We start from the raw sequence: 18,769 nt of genomic DNA on the forward strand, positions 1-18,769 counted from the left end.
CACGTTGCACAGTAACTATAGATTCGGTCTTTACAAACTGCAAAACACAAAACGCTTTCTGCTCACTAATCGCCATCTTCGCTACTACCGCTGTCCAGAGGATTGCGCGCTGTGCATGCCCACTGGTGGAAAACACAACTGTTTGAGTTACTCTTTCATTTGACATATCACTTATAACTGTAAGTTTAATGTAACAAATATTATAAAGCGTTAAAATCCCGATATTCATTTATAAACACCTTATGTTTTTATGATGTGGAAAGATACAAACGTGCTGATGTATTCACTGAATTAACAGAATAGAATGGATTGGCAAGAACCCTGTATACTCTATGTAGCTACACTTGCTCTTACTTTTACTGGTAAAGACTCTCGATACAGTCTATAGCTGGTGATAAAATATTTGCTAATTACATGCACAGGTTTGAGAGTAATTAGGAAATTTTCTAGCCGTTCCAGGGCTCAAAAACGGTGGAGTGCAATAACGTTCAACCAGCTGTCACTTCATACTTTTTTCCACAAGACGAATCGCTGAAGTGGTTACAATAAAACAACTTCGCACTCATTAATTGACGAGTTTAAGATTTTTAAACAAATTTTCTTAAGAAATTTCCCTCACATCTTCGTTAAGGGGTCACTAACATCCATAAGGAGATCGCAATAGTTCTCTCTATTAAAAGCACTGAAAGTATTAAGAGGGTACTGATAATATTCATCGTGTTGATACAATCAGAACAGCTGCTATAAGACATAACTTATGTAAAAAGAACTGATCCTCGGGAAACTGTATTGGATTCAGCTATCAAAATCAGTTGTGGCTTCAAAAAGGGGATTACCATTTCCAAAGTTCTGTTTTAGTCGTTGGCAAGTTGTGTTGTATGTAAAGATGGTTATTTTAACTGTTCAGACCAGTGGTGCGGTTGCATGCTGAAAGATATCCTAGTCTAGCGAGGCCGTTGTGATCTGTCTTTGCAAAATTATAAAGAAAAATTCAAGAAACTGGACGTATGAAGAATAATTTACTCCTATATAAATGAACAGCAACTGACGACAGATACACAAGTAACTTTTTAGTTACAGTAACACACAATTGGCATGTCTTTACAAGCCAGCTTCAACGTGTTAGTGAGATCATCCGAAGAAGTGTTTGCGAGTACCACATTCCACTGCACGTTTCACTCCATCAGCAGCTCCATGGCAACGACTTTCAAAATCTATTATAGTCCTCGGAGTAGTGTCTACGAAAACTACAAAATGATCAGATGTTTTTATGTAAGATTTTGTTGACGGGTGAAGCATCGATTAGAAAACATGGGGGAAACACATCGTAGTAATTAAACACTGTTTGACTGAGAGACATTGATAAAGAATCGTCCTCTATCTGTCAAAGTCTGGTGTGCGCTTTGGAAAAACCGCTTCATTGGCCCCTGTTTTAGTGATGGAATTCTCAATAGCCGCAGGTATCTATAGTACCAAACTGATATGCTGCTGCAACTATTGGAGGACATGAAAATTATAACCAATGCTGGTAGGTGGCTAAAAAAGTAAACATATGTTAATTGAAGTTCTTTATTAAATCAGGCTTTTCGGGCTTAGCCTGTTATCAAATTACCTGTCAAAAAAATATTTTATACAACCATCATAAGCAAATGGTATTCCAGATTAAATGTGATATAGAAATATACGTCACACATTCAAGTGGAGGTACCAAATCGCTGTTGTTAGCTACTACTCTCAAGTTAACAAGAACAACGTCAATACCCTTTTGAAGGAAACATTGACTCCAAAAATTAAGAGTAAGAACTGCTCACAACAGATGGCATACTGAGTAATGCCACTGCATAACCCCACAGAAGAAATTTTTATTTTTATTTTATCTTTATTAATCTTTCCGTTCTGTTGAATGTCCGAAGTACGTGCAGGGTTCTGGGTCATCCCAGTAACTTCCTTCCTTGCTTTACACAATGCAGTCTTAGAGTTTTCATATTTTGGAATACTTGTAACGAAATCTATACCTCTGTCTTTGTAATCTAGAAACTCCTCTTTAAAAATATGGAAAACAAACACTATCTTTCCTTAATGGGCTCTTTTCCTGTATTTATGTATTCGTTTCTTAATCTGCACGTTGACTTCAGTAGGTGGGCAAGAATGTTGCTGTTCAGCCATGATTCTGCCATTTAAAAAGTATTTTCTAAGTTTTAATAAAAGAATATCTACCCAGTTTATCTATCCTGTTTGGTAATTTATTGATTTTGTTGTTACTAGTATTCCTTTTGGTATCCACTTGCGTCAATCGCTATTGTTTCTGTTATTCTGATGTGCATCATGCCTCAGCTGTTTAGCTTTATTAATCTTTCCGTTCTGTTGAGCTGTAGTTCATCTACATGCATATGCAACACACGACTGTGTGCGTTTGTGTTTAGCAGAATCATGTTGTTTTATCGGTTTATGGATTTTCATCACATTGCTATGTATTTTTAAATTTTTTGCTTTTTATATTTGGTCATTTGGTTTTAACTTCATCTGGTAGTGGCTTATATATCAGTGCGTTTACCACTTTTGTTATTTTTCTATAAATTGATTGCCAATTACCCTTGTGTGGTTGTCTCTTCGTAATTAATCAGGGCATTCTGCAATCAAATGTAACGTGTAAATCAAAACAAAAATAAAACTTTCTTCCATGGGATTACGCAGCTCCAGTGGTCAGCACGCCAACTGGTGTGAGTGATTGGTAGTCTTACTTTTGGAGGAAGTATTACCTTCAAATTCGTATTGACATATTGACATTGCTCATGTTCACTTGGCGCTAGTAGCTTACAATTGTGATTTTACACCTGCCGCATTAAATGTGTTTTAAACTATTTCATCATCTTTGTTACCTAGTACATGTCCTCCTGTGCTAGCTTAGTGCTTAGCGCAACGGAATGTCGTGCCTACCGGCCCGGGTTCGATTCCCGGATGGGTCGGAGATTTCCTCCGCTGAGGGATTGGGTGTTGTGTTGCCATTATCATCATTTCATCCCCATCGACACGCAAGTCGCCGCAGTGGCCTCAACTCGAAAGATTTGCACCAGGTGAACGGTCTACCCGACGGGAGGCCCTGGCCACACAGCATTTACACTTACCTGGTACATACCATTTGTACTATCTATATTCTGATGCGTGTCATGAATTTCTCTATCAAGTCTTGATTGGATGCAAGAACCGTAGAGGTGTCGAGCTATGGAAAGGCTCCGCCCTGGTACTAAAGCGAGACTGGTCTCCACGAGTGCAGAGCCGGTAGCCGCAACGAGGGCTGGAACTCTGTCGACTCAGTCCGAGGATCACACCATCACAGCGATGACGTGGATTACACCATGTCACAGTGTGGCAATGCACCATTTCGTGGCCGGCCTATGTGGGCTCGCGGTTCTAGGCGCTCAGTCCGGAACTGCATGACCGCTACGGTCGCAGGTTCGAATGCTGCCTCGGCTATCGATGTGTGTGATGTTCTTTGCTCAGAGCCATTTGAAAGTTACTGTTTCACTTATTCGAAGTCTCGACAGTGATGTCGAAGTGCATTTATCTTTTTCTTGTCACGTTAAGCGTTTAAAAAATTGATTTCATAAACTCTTCTATAAATCGTGGAATGAATTCAATATTAAAGACAGTTTTAAATACAGAAAGAAGGATAAAATAAGGAACAGCGACATTTTACAAACCCCATCCTTGTGTCCATGAGTTTATGGAAATTTTAAAGCAACTGAAAAGCGAAACTTATCTGTACTTTAACACAGTTCATTAGAAAAGATAAATAAATAGACGTAACCAAGAAAATTATCATTTTGATACCGAATTGAGGGAGAAATATGAGCGTCGTGAAATATCGTTACTGGAGTACGCAAAAAGAATTGTAGCTCAGTTCCAGGCTATCCCAGACAAGAACAAGTGTTTCACTGGGCCAAGCAATGTGCTGCGCTGTTAGTTTTAAAGGTAAGCTGTTATACACTTTATATTTGTGGTGCTGATACCTAATATTTTGCGGTAAAGATATATGTAATTTTTTCGGGAGTGAAAACAGGAAATCTTTATTTTAAAGCTAGGCTGTTTTGCGAAAATGCAATCGGGCGTTTCGAATTGTGGCATTTGCGAGGTCTGAAGTTATTTTAATAGGAGGCAGAAGGGCTCCCAATCTGGAATATTTGAAAGCTGATTACAAGTCCCGATATTTCGGCTACAGCCAAGAGTATTTTCTCATAAACATTGATCAGAAAAGGGAGAATAGACCAATTTTTAATCGACTTTCTTTTGTTTTCGTATAGATATCATGCTGGAGACAGAGTTGCGTTGCGTTGTTTGGGGCAGGAGACCAGACAGCGAGGTCATCGGTCTCATCGGATTAGGAAAGGATGGGGAAGGAAGTCGGCCGTACCCTTTCAAAGGAACCATCCCGGCATTTGCCTGGAGCGATTTAGGGAAATCACGGAAAACCTAAATTAGGATGGCCGGACGCGGGATTGAACCGTCGTCCTCCCGAATGCGAGTCAGTGCGCTAGCCACTGCGCCACCTCGCTCGGTCTGGAGATAGAACTGACTGTCCGATTAATGGCTCATGTGCAGCCAGGTACCATCCAGCCAAACGCCAAACGAACTGGTTGTGGGGCAGCGCCAGTCCCAAGTGAAATTATTTGGGATGGGATTCCCAGTCCAAGAATTTGCCTTACATCCAATGGAAGCCTCCCGAAAACCTTGGCCAGAATCAGGAGATGGAATATACGTCCTCACATAGAAGAATGGACGCACCACGAAGGAATTTTCCCAATGGGGTGGAAATCGATAGGTGTGATATACCTGTACACACAAATGATTATAGGTTCAGAAAAACTGGATGATTTTTTCAAGAGAAATAACTTCAGAAATTCGGAAAGTGATAACGCTTTGGTCCACCTTTGACCATTATGCAATCAGTTACTCGGTTTACCATTGATTGACAGAGTTGGATGTCCTCCTCAGTGATATAGTGCCAAATTCTGTAAAAGTGTCCTGAGCTGGCTCTAGGGGACTGCCCATAATGCTGCAAACGTTCTCAACTGGGGACCTTGCTGGCCTTGGCATGGTTTAGCCAGTACGAAGACAAGCAGTAGAAAATGTAAGCCTAGCATGACTTGTCATGAAGGACAACGAAACGGTACGTAGAATATCGTCAACGTACCGCTGTGTTGTAAACGTTCGCAGATGACGAGTAGAGTGGGCCTGCTATCAAATGAAGTGACACCGCAGACCGTCACTTCTTGTTGTCGGGGCGTACGGCGGGCGACAGTGGAGCTGGTATCCCGACATTGTCTTGGACGTCTCCAGACACGTCTACATCTACATCCATACTCCGCAAGCCACTTGACGGTGTGTGGCGGAGGGTACCTTGAGTACCTCTATCGGTTCTCCCTTCTATTCCAGTCTCGTATTATTTGTGGAAAGAAGGATTGTCGGTATGCCTCTGTGTGGACTCTAATCTCTCTGATTGTATCCTCATGGTCTCTTCGCGAGATATACGTAGGAGGGAGCAATATACTGCTTGACTCTTCGGTGAAGGTATGTTCTCGAAACTTCAACAAAAGCCCGTACCGAGCTACTGAGCGTCTCTCCTGCAGAGTCTTCCACTGCAGTTCATCTATCATCTCCGTAACGCTTTCGCGATTACTAAATGATCCTGTAACGAAGCGCACTGCTCTCCGTTGGATCTTCTCTCTCTCTTCTATCAACCCTATCTGGTACGGATCCCACACTGCTGAGCAGTATTCAAGCAGCGGGCGAACAAGCGTACTGTGACCCACCTCCTTTGTTTTCGGATTGCATTTCCTTAGGACTCTTCCAATGAATCTCAGTCTGGCATCTGCTTTACCGACGATTAACTTTATATGATCACTCCATTTTAAATCAGTCCTAATGCGTACTCCCAGATAATTTGTGGCATTAACTGCTTCCAGTTGCTGACCTGCTATATTGTAGCTAAATGATAAGGGATCTTACTTTATATGTATTCAAAGCACATTACACTTGTCTACATTGAGATTCTATTGCCATTACCTGCACTATGCGTTATTTCGCTGCAGATGCTCCTGCATTTCAGTACAATTTTCCTTTGTTACAACCTCTCGATATACCACAGCATCATCCGCAAAAAGCCTCAGTGAACTTCCGATGTCATCCACAAGGTCATTTATGTATATTGTGAATGGCAACGGTCCTACGACACTCCCCTGTGGCACACCGTAAATCACTCTTACTTCCGAAGACTTCTCTCCATGGAGAATGACATGCTGCGTTCTGTTATCTAGGAACTCTTCAATCCAATCACACAACTGGTCTGATAGTCCATATGCTCTTGCTTTGTTCATTAAACGACTGTGGGGAACTATTTCGAACCCCTTGAGGAAGTCAAGAAACCCGGCATCTACCTGTGAACCCGTATCTATGGCCCTCTGAGTCTCGTGGACGAATAGCGCGAGCTGGGTTTCACACGACCGTCTTTTTCGAAACCCATGCTGATTGCTACAGAGTAGGTTTCTAGTCTCCAGAAAAGTCATTATATTCTAACATAATACGTGTTCTAAAATTCTACAACTGATCGACGTTAGAGATATAGGTCTATAGTTCTGCACATCTGTTCGAAGTCCCTTCTTAAAAACGGGGATGACCTGTGCCCTTTTCCAATCCTTTGAAACGCTACAATCTTCTAGAGACCTGCGGTACACCGCTGCAAGAAGGGGGGCAAGTTCCTTCGCGTACTCTGTGTAAAATCGAACTGGTATCCCATCAGGTCGAGCGGCCTTTCCTCTTTTGAGCGATTTTAATTGTTTCTCTATCCCTCTGTCGTCTATTTCGATATCTACCATTTTGTCATCTGTGCGACAATCTAGAGAAGGAACTACAATGCAGTCTTCCTCTGCAAACAACTTTGGAAAAAGACATTTAGTATTTCGGCCTTTAGTCTGTCATCCTCTGTTTCAGTACCATTTTGGTCACAGAGTGTCTGGACACTTTGTTTTGATCCAACTACCACTCTTTTCTTTACTGGATATCGGGGCTAAGTTCGAAACGGGACTCGTCATCGAAAACAATTGTATTCCAGTCAATTAGATTCCAGGCCTAATGTGGTCGACACCACCGCAGACTGGCCTGTTGGTGAACAATGGTGAACGGAGTCGGCGCAAGCTCAGCCCCTAATAGTCCTTATGGTCACTGAGGCACCAACTGCACATCGAGTCGATGATAATGATGGATTCGAGGTTGTGAGTACTTCTCTGACAACTGCTCGGTCCTCACATTCTGTCGTCTCTCTAGGTCGACCTGTTCCTTCTTGAAAATGTGTGCGGCCGTGGTTCACCCATTCCTGACGGGGTCCAATAGTGGCATCGCTCCTATTCAAATGTAGAGCGATTCGCCGACTACTCCACCCGACTTTTTTGAGCCCTATTACACATCTCTCAGATGCTGACGTCTGCGTTAATTACTCAAGCACCTGTATGCGAGACATAGTTATTGTCCAACTGAGTACACGGAATGAAGTTTGTAAAGACTTTATACCCTAGTATCGATATGTCCCCTGTGTAGTATCCTTGCTAGCTCGTCAGCGCCATATTTTCATCCATCGGCCGCCAAACTTTACAACGTTGTATTTGCCATCGACACACGCATGAGTATTAATCTGTGGTCAATTTGCATAACTCCCTAGTGGTACGTAGTTTTCTTAATTTTTATTTATTTTGCGCAGATCATATTTATTTTTCAACTCGATTCTGGGACACTATGTCTCCGATCAGAAAAAAAATCCTGGTGCACGTCAACACATAATTGTTAGTGAGGGTACACAGTACAGTCGACTAATTGCTCGACGCGTGTAGTGTCACTGTCTTCACGATAAATACAGGCCTTAGCACAGAAATCGAGCGAACAAAATCAGCTGTTCCATTGAGTCGTTGGATTTTGCTGAATAGCGTGAATTTCTAAAAGATTTTGTGTTTTTTCATTAGTATAATACCTAGAAGCCGGCTGCAAATCTACTTATTATAAAGGAGAATCTGTGCCAATTTTTGCTTTCCTTCTGATGCGGTGTAGACGAAGACGCGAAAAACCATGAAAAGTATGGAAATTTGCCTCCTACATTTTCTTGAAGATCAAATTATTCGTGAAATCAGAGCAACCTGTCCAATGGTAGGTAATTTTTAATAGATGCCTAGCTTCCCAAATGTTTTATAAAGGTACAACAAGCATGGATATTGATACTGAAGGTAGGGTTATTCTTTTTTTAGGTTCTGCACTAATACACCGTCGTACAATGTCGGGTTAGTGAAGTAATGCTGTTCCATACTTATTCCCAAATTCACCTGCGTTTTTGTGCTCTCCTGATTTTTTTTAGTACACAGTAGAAAGAAAAACGTGAGAACAAGTAAAAGGCGTTTATTTGCCTCTTTATGTGGGTACCAACACTAGGTTACTGATGGAATCGTGTGGTACAACTCACTGTTAGTTCACAACAACTACGAATACGTCATATGTAATGTGTCTCATTTCATGTTAAAATGCTATCCAAAACGTTTGTTGACACATCTCTTATCTTGGAAGTACTCGTACTTGTATTACTAACTTCCGTTAGTACGCTGTTAGAACAATCGAGAATAAATTTTTTGTCTAACGATACAAATAAATGCTTATTAGTCTTTCCTGAAAAATTGCGCTACTGACGTATTTGTCTTTTACCTTTCGTCCTACAACTGTTAACAATGTTCTGTAAATTGTACACCTTGTCTTCTCATGTGCATTTTACCATTTCTTTTCACCATGCATATGTATGTACGCGATATTAAATCGTATACTACCACGAAAAATAATTATAAAGTAGTTTAATGTAATATACGCGTATCCTGTGTATGACAAACACACTGCAGTGTAATGCCTGTTATTGTAATTTTACGTTATTAACGTAAATCAATTAACAATATTTTAAAGTACTGACAATGCGAAGCCTCACAAATTGTGTTTAGCACGCATCTCGTGGTCGTGCAGTAGCGTTCTGGCTTCCCACGCCCGGGTTCTCGGGTTCGATTCCCGGCGGTGTCAGGGATTTTCTCTGCCTCGTGGTGGCTGGGTGTTGTGTGATGTCCTTAGGTTAGTTAGGTTTAAGTAGTTCTAAGTTCTAGGGGACTTATGACCATAGATGTTAAGTCCCATAGTGCTCAGAGCCATTTGAACCATTTTTGAATTGTGTTTAATTTATATTATATTATATATCATAAATACAGTCACACCAGTCGAATTTAATTTACGAACCTGCCGCCTCTCTATCGACTCAAAGCGTGACGTCTTCAAAGCTGTGCTAGGGCGTTGATTTCACGAAGGCGTTGGTAGCTTACTCTATGACGCTGTCGATTGCAGGCCACCTAACTGACTGTTTTCCTCTAAAGAACAGTGCGACCACATCAAGGGGTTGCGGTTCTTTTCAACCAAACGTCCCAGCAGGCTTGTAGTGAGGTAGAGGGACTCCCAGTTTTGACTTGCAGTTCCGGCATTTACCAGTTAACCAAGAGAAACCTCCTGAAAATCTTGGTCGGAACCGGAGGTAGTAACTGTTTTAATTTACTTCCAGGACAATGTTATCAATTGTCCCAGGTAAAAATTAAAATGTGGTGTATGTGGTTGCCGGATGTGTGTGTGTGTGTGTGTGTGTGTGTGTGTGTGTGTGTGTGTGTGTGTGTATGTGTCAGTACGAGAGTGTTATGACGAAGTATTTTGTGTTAAAGGACATTTTGAAGTTTTCCACCAAGGCTGCTTTTCACAAGTATTCAATTTATTGTATTTTGCACAGCAGGCTAATTTCAGCCTTACAGGACACTTTCCAGCGCAGTCTAAATGAAACAGGTCAAAGATACAAATGCGTTCACTTTCAGATCGCCTATATTCGTCGTTTACGGGGTATACCTCTTTGAAAATTTCAAATTATTTTTACTTAAAATGTTCTCTGGGATGTATGTTTTAATGTAGTGTTCGTCCCAAGGTACCTAGAAACTCTGCTATTGAGTTACAGAGCGATCTGCGAAAAAGTGTCGCCGAAAACTATTCACAGAGGACAAAACTAGTCGACGTTGTAGCCAGTGTGGCAGCATGTAAATTTAACGACAGCCTAGCAGGCATTGCTGAAAATATTAATTGTGCTCTAACTAGAAATCGGGCTAGCCAGCCTGTCATAACTTCTACACAAAAGTGAATGAAAAACGTATCGAGCGATTGTTGCATGGTACAGGGATCACTGTCAGGAGGTACGTTCAACTTAACGCTTTCTTCCAGAAACCGTACTTTTCAAATTGGCGGGAAACATAACTTGAGAACGGTACATAAGATTTTGATCGAAGTTTGATACCGGAATCCTAAATTGAATTCTCTTTCAGCTTAGGAAGCCATTTTGTGATAACTTCAAAAGTCTGTTTTAGATACACGCTTTCGTCTCGGTTTTGAAGACGAAGAAAATTATATGTTTCAACACGTCACCTTTTTGTCAAAAGTTAATGTTTTTAAATATCCTATGTTTATTGATAGAAAATAATGGTGAAAAATACTTAAACAAAATTATTTCGCTACAGGTCCAAGAGGCGGGCTTCGGGAATTATTGTCAGTGACCAATGTTCCGGCAGCAAGGCGTCCTACCAACTGGTGCAGCGGTTATATGCACGGAGCATCCAGTGTGGACACAAAAATGATTTCTTAAGGATAAGAGTGAGAGAAATAAAACTATATTATTAGATTTAGCATAAATTTACATTTTACTTGAAAAAACCTCGAAAATCACCTATTTTTCATGGATTCAGAGAAGTCTACCCTCTTAACGACAGGATAATTGTACAGCACATCGACACCTGGAAGAACAGTTTTAGGCTGTCCGTTGTAAAATATTATCTTTGTTTGTCAGCAGAGAAACTTTTAGTTGTCTTATCTCTGGCCTGTTTCCTAGTAGATTGCCTCGAAAATGTTCTATAAGGTCGAAATCGGCCAATAGTGCAAGATACAGTAAACTGAATACTTGCAAAAAACACCCAAGGTAGAAAACTTCAAAGTGTCCTTTCAAAATTTAACGGCTGTGGTAGCCCACACGAACAAAATGATGTTTTGTATTAGGTAATTTCGATTTCTGTTGTGAAACAGTACAATAAAACCGAACGACCGCGAGACGGGAGCAGAACGATAAAAGTCGGTCACCCTGCCGTGGGTGCCACCAGCGTTTAACTTCAATACATGTAGCATGAGACCTTGCCTTGTATGCAACCTGTGTCTCAGTTTTGGATCAACTCCGTTTCTTATGCAGTAACTTCAGAAAGTACACTGATGAGCAAAACATTATGACTACCTACTTAATAGCTTGTTTATCCGCCTTTGAAACGAAATACATCACTGATTCTGTGTACTAGGGATCAGAAAGTTTGTTGGTAGTTTTTGGAGGTATATGGCATTAGATTTGTGCGCACAGGTCATGTAATGCGTGTAAATAACGGGCCGCTGATTTGAGTACGCGACGATGGCGCCCGATGGCGATCCAGATGGGTTACATAGCATTTAAATCAGGCAAATCTGGTCGCCGGGACATCAACGTGAGTTCACTATAATGCTCCTCAGACCACGGTAGCGCGGTTATGGTTCCGAGACACGGGCAATTATACAGCTGAAAGATGACATCGCCGTCGGGGAAGACATCAAGCATGAAGGGATGCAGGTGGTTTGCAGCTGTCAGCAGCAGAATGTCTCCCATAGTACAACACCGCTCCCACCAGCAGGAGAATGTCTACCATAGTACAACACCGCTCCCACCAGCCTTGGTGCTTAGCGCGCTGCACTTTTCGATGATGATCATGATGATTATGATGATGATGTTTGGTTTGTGGGGCGCTCAACTGCGCGATTAACAGCGCCTGTACAAATTCCCAACCTTTGCTCAGTCCAAACTCGCCACTTTGATGAATGATGATGAAATGATGAGGACAACACAAACACCCAGTCATCTCGAGGCTGGTGAATATCCGTGACCCCGCTGGGAATCGAACCCGGGACACCGTACTCGGGAAGCGAGAAAGCGACCGCGTGCACGTTTCGAGGCGCCGTTCACCTCGATGAGGGCGTTTGTGGAGACGACCATCGACCTAGTGTAGTAAAAATGTGATTCACCCGAAGAATCGACATGTTTCCATTCATCGACGGTCGGCTCCCGATGGTTTCGTGCCCATTGCACTCATAACTGACGATGTCGTCGGGTCAACATGTAACCATGAAGGGGTGGTCTGCTGCGGAGCTCCACTTTCAACAATGTACGATGAACGGTGTGCTCCGAAACACTTGTGTGTGCACCAGCATTGGGCTCTTTTGGCAGAGATTCTATCCTGCTTCACAGAGCAGACAAACCTCAGAAACCCACGTTGTGTGGAGAGTCATTGCAGTCCGACCATTTAGCGCCTAGTTGTAGTTCCACCGTCCTGCCTCTGTCCTTAGATGCTCACGATAGTAGCACGTGATCATTCGACCAGCTTCGACGTTTTCGAGATATTCGTTTACAGGCTATCCTTTGAAAAAGTTGCTTGCAACGAAATGCAGGAAGATCTGCAGCGGATAGGCACTTGGTGCAAGGCGTGGCAACTGACCCTTAACATAGACAAATGTAATGTATTACGAATATATAGAAAGAAGGATACTTTATTGTATGATTATATGATAGCGAAACAAACATTGGTAGCAGTTACTTCTGTAAAATATCTGGGATATGCGTAAGGAACGATTTGAAGTGGAATGATCATATGAAATCAATTGTTGGTAAGGCAGGTGTCAGATTGAGATTCATTGGGAGAGTGCATAGAAAATGTAGTCCATCAACAAAGGAGGTGGCTTACAAAACACTCGTTCGACCTATACTTGAGTATTGCTCGTCAGTGTGGGATCCTTACCAGGTCGGGTTGACAGAGGAGATAGAGAAGATCCAAAGACGAGCGGCGCGTTTCGTCACACGGTTATTTGGTAAGCGTGATAGAGTTACGGAGATGTTTAGCAAACTCAAGTGGCAGACTCTGCAAGAGAGACGCACTGGATCGCGGTGTAGCTTGCTGTACAGGTTTCGAGAGAGTGCGTTTCTGGGTGAGGTATCGAATTTATTGCTTCCCCCTATTATACCTCCCGAGGAGATCACGAATGTAAAATTAGAGAGATTCGAGAGCGCACGAAAGCTTTCCTACAGTTGTTCTTCCCACGAACTATACGCGACTGGAACAGGAAAGGGAGGTAATGACAGCGGCACGTGAAGTGCCCTCCGCCACACACCGTTGGGTGGTTTGCGGAGTATAAATGTAGATGTAGATGTAGGATGTCCAAAGAAGAGCAGCAACATTTTGTTGCGGTGCGGCTAACAGGTGCATCACAGTGTGCGATCGAAATGGCGCGGCAATTGAAAACATACTTCGAAGTTGAAGTATGCAAGGCAGAAAATTAGGGCAAATAGACTCTCTGTGAAATTCTGTGGCCTGTGGACGGAATGCAATGTCGCTTAGCTGTAGTGAACTGGTGCATTCGACCTAGACGTGGGTGTTACTGATCCTGTAGTCCAGACCTTGTGCCACGCGATTTCCATCTCTTCTGTAAGCTGAAAGAACGTCTGGGAGGGAAAGAGGTTTTTTACAAATATGAGTGTGTTCCCATAGCGGTTCTCGAACGGATCCGCAGCCAAAGAGTAGTTTTTTATCGTTGAGAAATTGAACGATTGTTCAAACGTTCCGACCGTTGTTTACAGAGAGCTGAAGTCTATGTTCAAAAATAGTGTTACGTATCTGTGTCACTCTGAAGTTTTGTTCAGCATTCGATAAAAGTTATTTGGCCTGCTATAATAAAGTATAACTTACTATTTGAAGTACCCTCAACTGTGAATGGCCCTCCATTCAAAGAACATCAGGCCGAGTTAGTACTGTTCGCGGATAGCACAAATAATAACTCTGTTATAGGAACAGCACTGAAAGAAACTGTCAAGGTTTTTAGCAAATAACCATATAGTCGCTGTGCTATCAAACTCTTCCTTAATTTTCAAGTAAAATAGTATATTCAGTTATGTACTGTAATAAAATAACATCGACAATTAATTTGTCACAAGAAGCTGACTCTGTGAATAATGTAATAGGTTTCAAACGTTTTTGGCCTACATATTGATGAATGAACTGGAAGGAACGTAGTACTGAGCTTCTCAAACAGCTAAGTTCACCGACTCGTGATTTTCAGGTCACTGTTACTCAGGAAAAAAAACAAATAAAAATTAGCTCATAATTTCACCAACATTTGTCTCATGGTAGAGTGCAACCTATAAATAAGACATTTATCGCACAAAGCAAGTAGTGAGAACGAAGTCTGCTCAAAAATTATCTTCAATCAGTATCAGTAAAACTACAGTAAGCTGAGAAAGATGTTCCGGATGTACTAACAACTGATCATTTGCCTAACAATATAAAGCATCTAACAATGATTTAATGAAAATAATTTTTTTTCAGGTAGGTTTTTATATCCTCTACAGATGTTTTTAATTAAAAAACGAGTAGAAACTGCAGCGTGGAAGATATTTTTGTTTTACTATTGTTGTTCAGTTCTATACCATTCCATTATAATGTTCAGCATAAAATAACTAAAATCTGATTTTTGATGGATATTTGAAGCATTTTTTACTAATAGAACGATTAGTGGTAGAAAGACTAATATGTTAATTTTTGTTGTTAAATCTCACCCGAAATGTAGTATTGTATACAGGTTATATACATAAGCATGTCGCTAAGGCGACGGTCAACAGCACGCACAAACTTAAAAAGATGCATAACACTGTGCTGTCTGCAATAATGTTATTTTTTATTTTGCAATAGATTTAGGTCCTGAACCATCGTCAACAGCAGGAAAATTGTCACAAATGTATCATATGTCATACATACTTTAACATAAGTTATCACAGAAAACCATAACTGTCAAGAAAAATTGTAAACTGTTAAAGAAATACAATATGATGGTACATTGACAGCTTGATGATTCAGAACCGAAACAGGTAGCAAAATAAAAATAACATTATTACAGGCAACACAGTGTTACGCATTTTTTTAAATATGTACGTAAGGCATGGAATCGTGTCATATGGTTTCGATAGCAGTTGTACAGTGATTTACGTAGCATTACAGTCTGTCTGTCTGAGGCTTGGGTCATGAAGTATCAGAAAAGTTTTTATGTTTTAGGTAAGCCAGGATTTTGCTGTGTCCTAATGTTCGTATGTTGCCAGAGGCACGCGTTCTTATTATTTCAGGAGCATACGATTAAAGGTAACATCACGACTTCAACATTATTCAGTTTAACTCGTAGCAAAACTATCGCATTCATAGGTTTTGCCGAGCAAGTGATAACTTAAAGCAACTGACATGGAGAATAATACCTACTGCTGAGACTGCAACGTCTGCAAAATAAAATACCAGAACAAGTAGATAAGTCTGAAACCCACAATCGCGTTAACTCTGCTGCAAGTACGTCTAACGTGACTCAGTAAAAATCTGTGTTGTACGATAAAAAATACCTATTGAATAAGAAGAAGCGATGAGTCAAGGTAAACGCTTATGATATTTCAAAAACTTAAAAAATATTTGCAGAAAATGATAGATAAATTTGGTAGTATTCTGATATAGAGTAGTGGAGGGCGCTCTATTAAAAGCATTTTCATGAATAAACAAATTATGAAATTGTTAATGTAGAATAAATTCAAATTTAGAAGTGGACTTCGCTCAACTTCACGGCGTCGATTCAGCAAGCCAAGTTGCCTTTGTTTGTCTAAGACGTAAAGCAAAATTCGCGCCATACCTTAGCAGCTTATAGATGAAAAAGTTTCATCAGCTCTTGATTATGGCAGTCTGAATGGCGATAGACAAACGTACGTAAAAGCTGATAGCGGCCGGATTGCATGAAAATGAAATTCTAAGATACACGTCAGGAAGACCCTAACACTATTGAGATCTTCAGTTTCTAAAGATGGAACTCACCTTTGCTATTGTCTGCACACTGAACGAATGAGCGTTCACCCGTTTCAGGCCACTTTTTTATCCCCTGTGAGAAGACACCTATCAGTCACTGGTCAAAACATGCCCTACATTGATCACTGTCAAGTGCCGTGATACACAAAGGGATTGCACTTGACATCGATAAGAAGTCAACTTGTGACAAAACAGTATGGCCCAACCTTACCTAAGTGTCCTCCCGCTAATCAGATGACGGCCTACATTAAATCCATTAATACAACAGTCGAATAAAGTACATTGTCACTCACAACACGACATTACTCGCTATCAGCAGCCGATCATTTCGTCTGGTATACTTACAAGGCCACAGAACTCTATGTTACGTGTGGCAACCAAGATTAATCCACAAAAAAGCGATCTGGATTACATCCAGTTGAAATAAGATTTGTGAAATACCTTATCAGTAACTGTTGATAATGAAACTTTATTGATCGATCTAATGATAACATCGTCCTAATCAGACAATAACAGTAGCGACTAAATATTAATCGTGATGGAGAACACCTGTTTCTCGCAAACTACTCAGAAAATTGGGCTATTCTGAGCGCTTACACAATGTTACAACTACCCATGAACTACAGGGATGGACAGAAATATAGAAACACAAAAAACATAGCACATTAACATGCCTAATACAATATAGGAAAACCGTTGGCATTCAAAATCGTTTCCATTCTTCTCGGAATGGATAAATACAGATACTGTATGGTTTTCTAGGGAATCTTGTACCATTATTCCTGCAAGACTGTGGTATGTTTAGGTAACGGTGAAGCAGGTCGATAACAATCATGCACCCTTCTCTCCAAAGTAGACCTACAGGCTCAATAACATTGAGATCTCGTCATTGGAGTGGTCAGGAGAGATGCGACATTTCATCCTTGTGTTCACAAAACCAATCCTGGACGATGTGAGCTGTGTCAACAGGAGCCTGACGTCTTGGAGCACATTAACACCATTTAGAAACTAATATTGTACCATGAGGTGTACCTGATCCTTGGTGGTGATGCAGCCTTGCAGTGTACTCATGGAGCCTATAGAACATCACAATGTGGCTACCTAAATCACCACTGCACCACCGCCATGATTCACTCTTGCGACGCAAAGTCAGTCAGAAGTGGTAAACAGTGTAACAAGACTCATGTGACCAAATGACGTTCTCCCGTTGCTCCGTGGTCCAAGTTCTATGGCTTCGGCAGCACGTTTCCTATTACGAGAATTTGCAACACTGATGAGTGGATGAGTGGTTTTGCAGTTCCGGCTCGTGCTGGTAGTATTCGCAGGTCAGACATTTAGTACTGCAGCGACTTTTGCAGCGGCCGTCCTCTTATTTTTCTAATAGTCTCCTTCAACGAGGATCAGTCACGATCACTCAACACACTGTCGTCCGCTTTGTGACTTATTGGATGATGTTTTTCGTTTTCCTTGTATGTGTATAAATCTTCGACACAGTGCCCCTTGACACATCAAACACTTCAGCTGTCTTGGTTCAGAAAGCACACACCATATGAGCACCAACAGTTTGCCTACGTCCGAATTCCTTAGCTCGGATATAATGCATTCACAATTATACAGAGCAGTGTTCTGATGACGATTGACAATTGCAACGTATTAAGGTCATTGCGCAGATGCCGTTAGTGATAAAACGCAACAACGCAACCTGCAGGCTTAGCGAGAATCTGCATTTATATTCAAGTATGCATTTCTCGCAGTGTTTCAATATTTTTGCCGATCCCCTGTATACCCATGTATCTATTCAAGGAGCCCAAAGAGATCGCAGACGTTATTCCTATCACGTCACTGACCAGGTAACAACCTTACAAGTCATATCATGGAAGACATAGACCATTCGTTCGCTGGAACAGTAGTTTCCATATTAATTCTCATGGAAGCCCATATTTTAGACGAAGATTGACAATGGTTTTCTGAAAAATAGGAGGAATAAAGTTAGAGAGAAATCACAGCGAAAGTTGAAATTGACATATTATTGTTATTACGATATCATTTCATTAAGGACAGGCGTAGGGCAAAATGCATTCTTGAACATAAACACACATATCTCCAAACATATTACTGCTAAAATAGTAAAACTTGAGAGTACTATGTAGAACATAATGCTTGATATTCTGCGCAATTTTTGTCTGAAAATGCGCATCGACATACATTTTATAAGGATTTGAAAATTGCCATTGTTTCTTGTAAACTAATCAAGCAATAAAACTGGAATTTCACAGTTTATATCTACACAAGAGAATAATAAAATGTGTGGATCAGATTTTTGTTTAAGGTCATTGTTACTTCGAAATTAATTTTCCAGTTTTTAGTTTCCTTGCTCTATTTTTCTCAGATTTTGAAGGAGAACATTTCTCAGATAAAAGATAAAGGAAAAGTGCTGCACAGGATTAACTAGTAAGTAATTCTTAAGAACTATTTCAAGTTTCAAGATGTCAGCTTTTACAGTTTATGAGAAAAGATACATTATAGCTAAAAAAACTCACTTTATATCAATTCGCAGTTAAAGTTTTTATTTCAATTTTTGACAGTATTGCTATACCTTTACTGACCAATGCTGTCCGTATCCGTAACCCTTATTCTCTTCCTCGTCCTCCTGGAGTGACCTCTTCCCTTGCCCCCTTTGCCTAGTGAGCTTTTATATTTTATCTTTTGCTGCCTGAGCTTTGTCC

General features: G+C 40.9%; 1 protein-coding gene across 1 annotated transcript in view; it reads right to left on the bottom strand.

Moving 5' to 3' along the window:
* Window positions 1-16,074, bottom strand: part of LOC126356120 (aminopeptidase N-like) — a 238,540-nt gene extending 222,466 nt beyond the window's left edge. Inside the window, exon 1 of the mRNA XM_050006821.1 lies at window positions 16,053-16,074. The gene's annotated coding sequence lies outside the window, so the exon portion shown is untranslated. The remainder of the gene's footprint in view (window positions 1-16,052) is intronic.
* Between the last annotated feature and the right edge of the window lie 2,695 nt (window positions 16,075-18,769).

The sequence above is a fragment of the Schistocerca gregaria genome, chromosome 3 (genome assembly GCF_023897955.1).
Source record: "Schistocerca gregaria isolate iqSchGreg1 chromosome 3, iqSchGreg1.2, whole genome shotgun sequence".
NCBI lineage: Eukaryota > Metazoa > Arthropoda > Insecta > Orthoptera > Acrididae > Schistocerca > Schistocerca gregaria.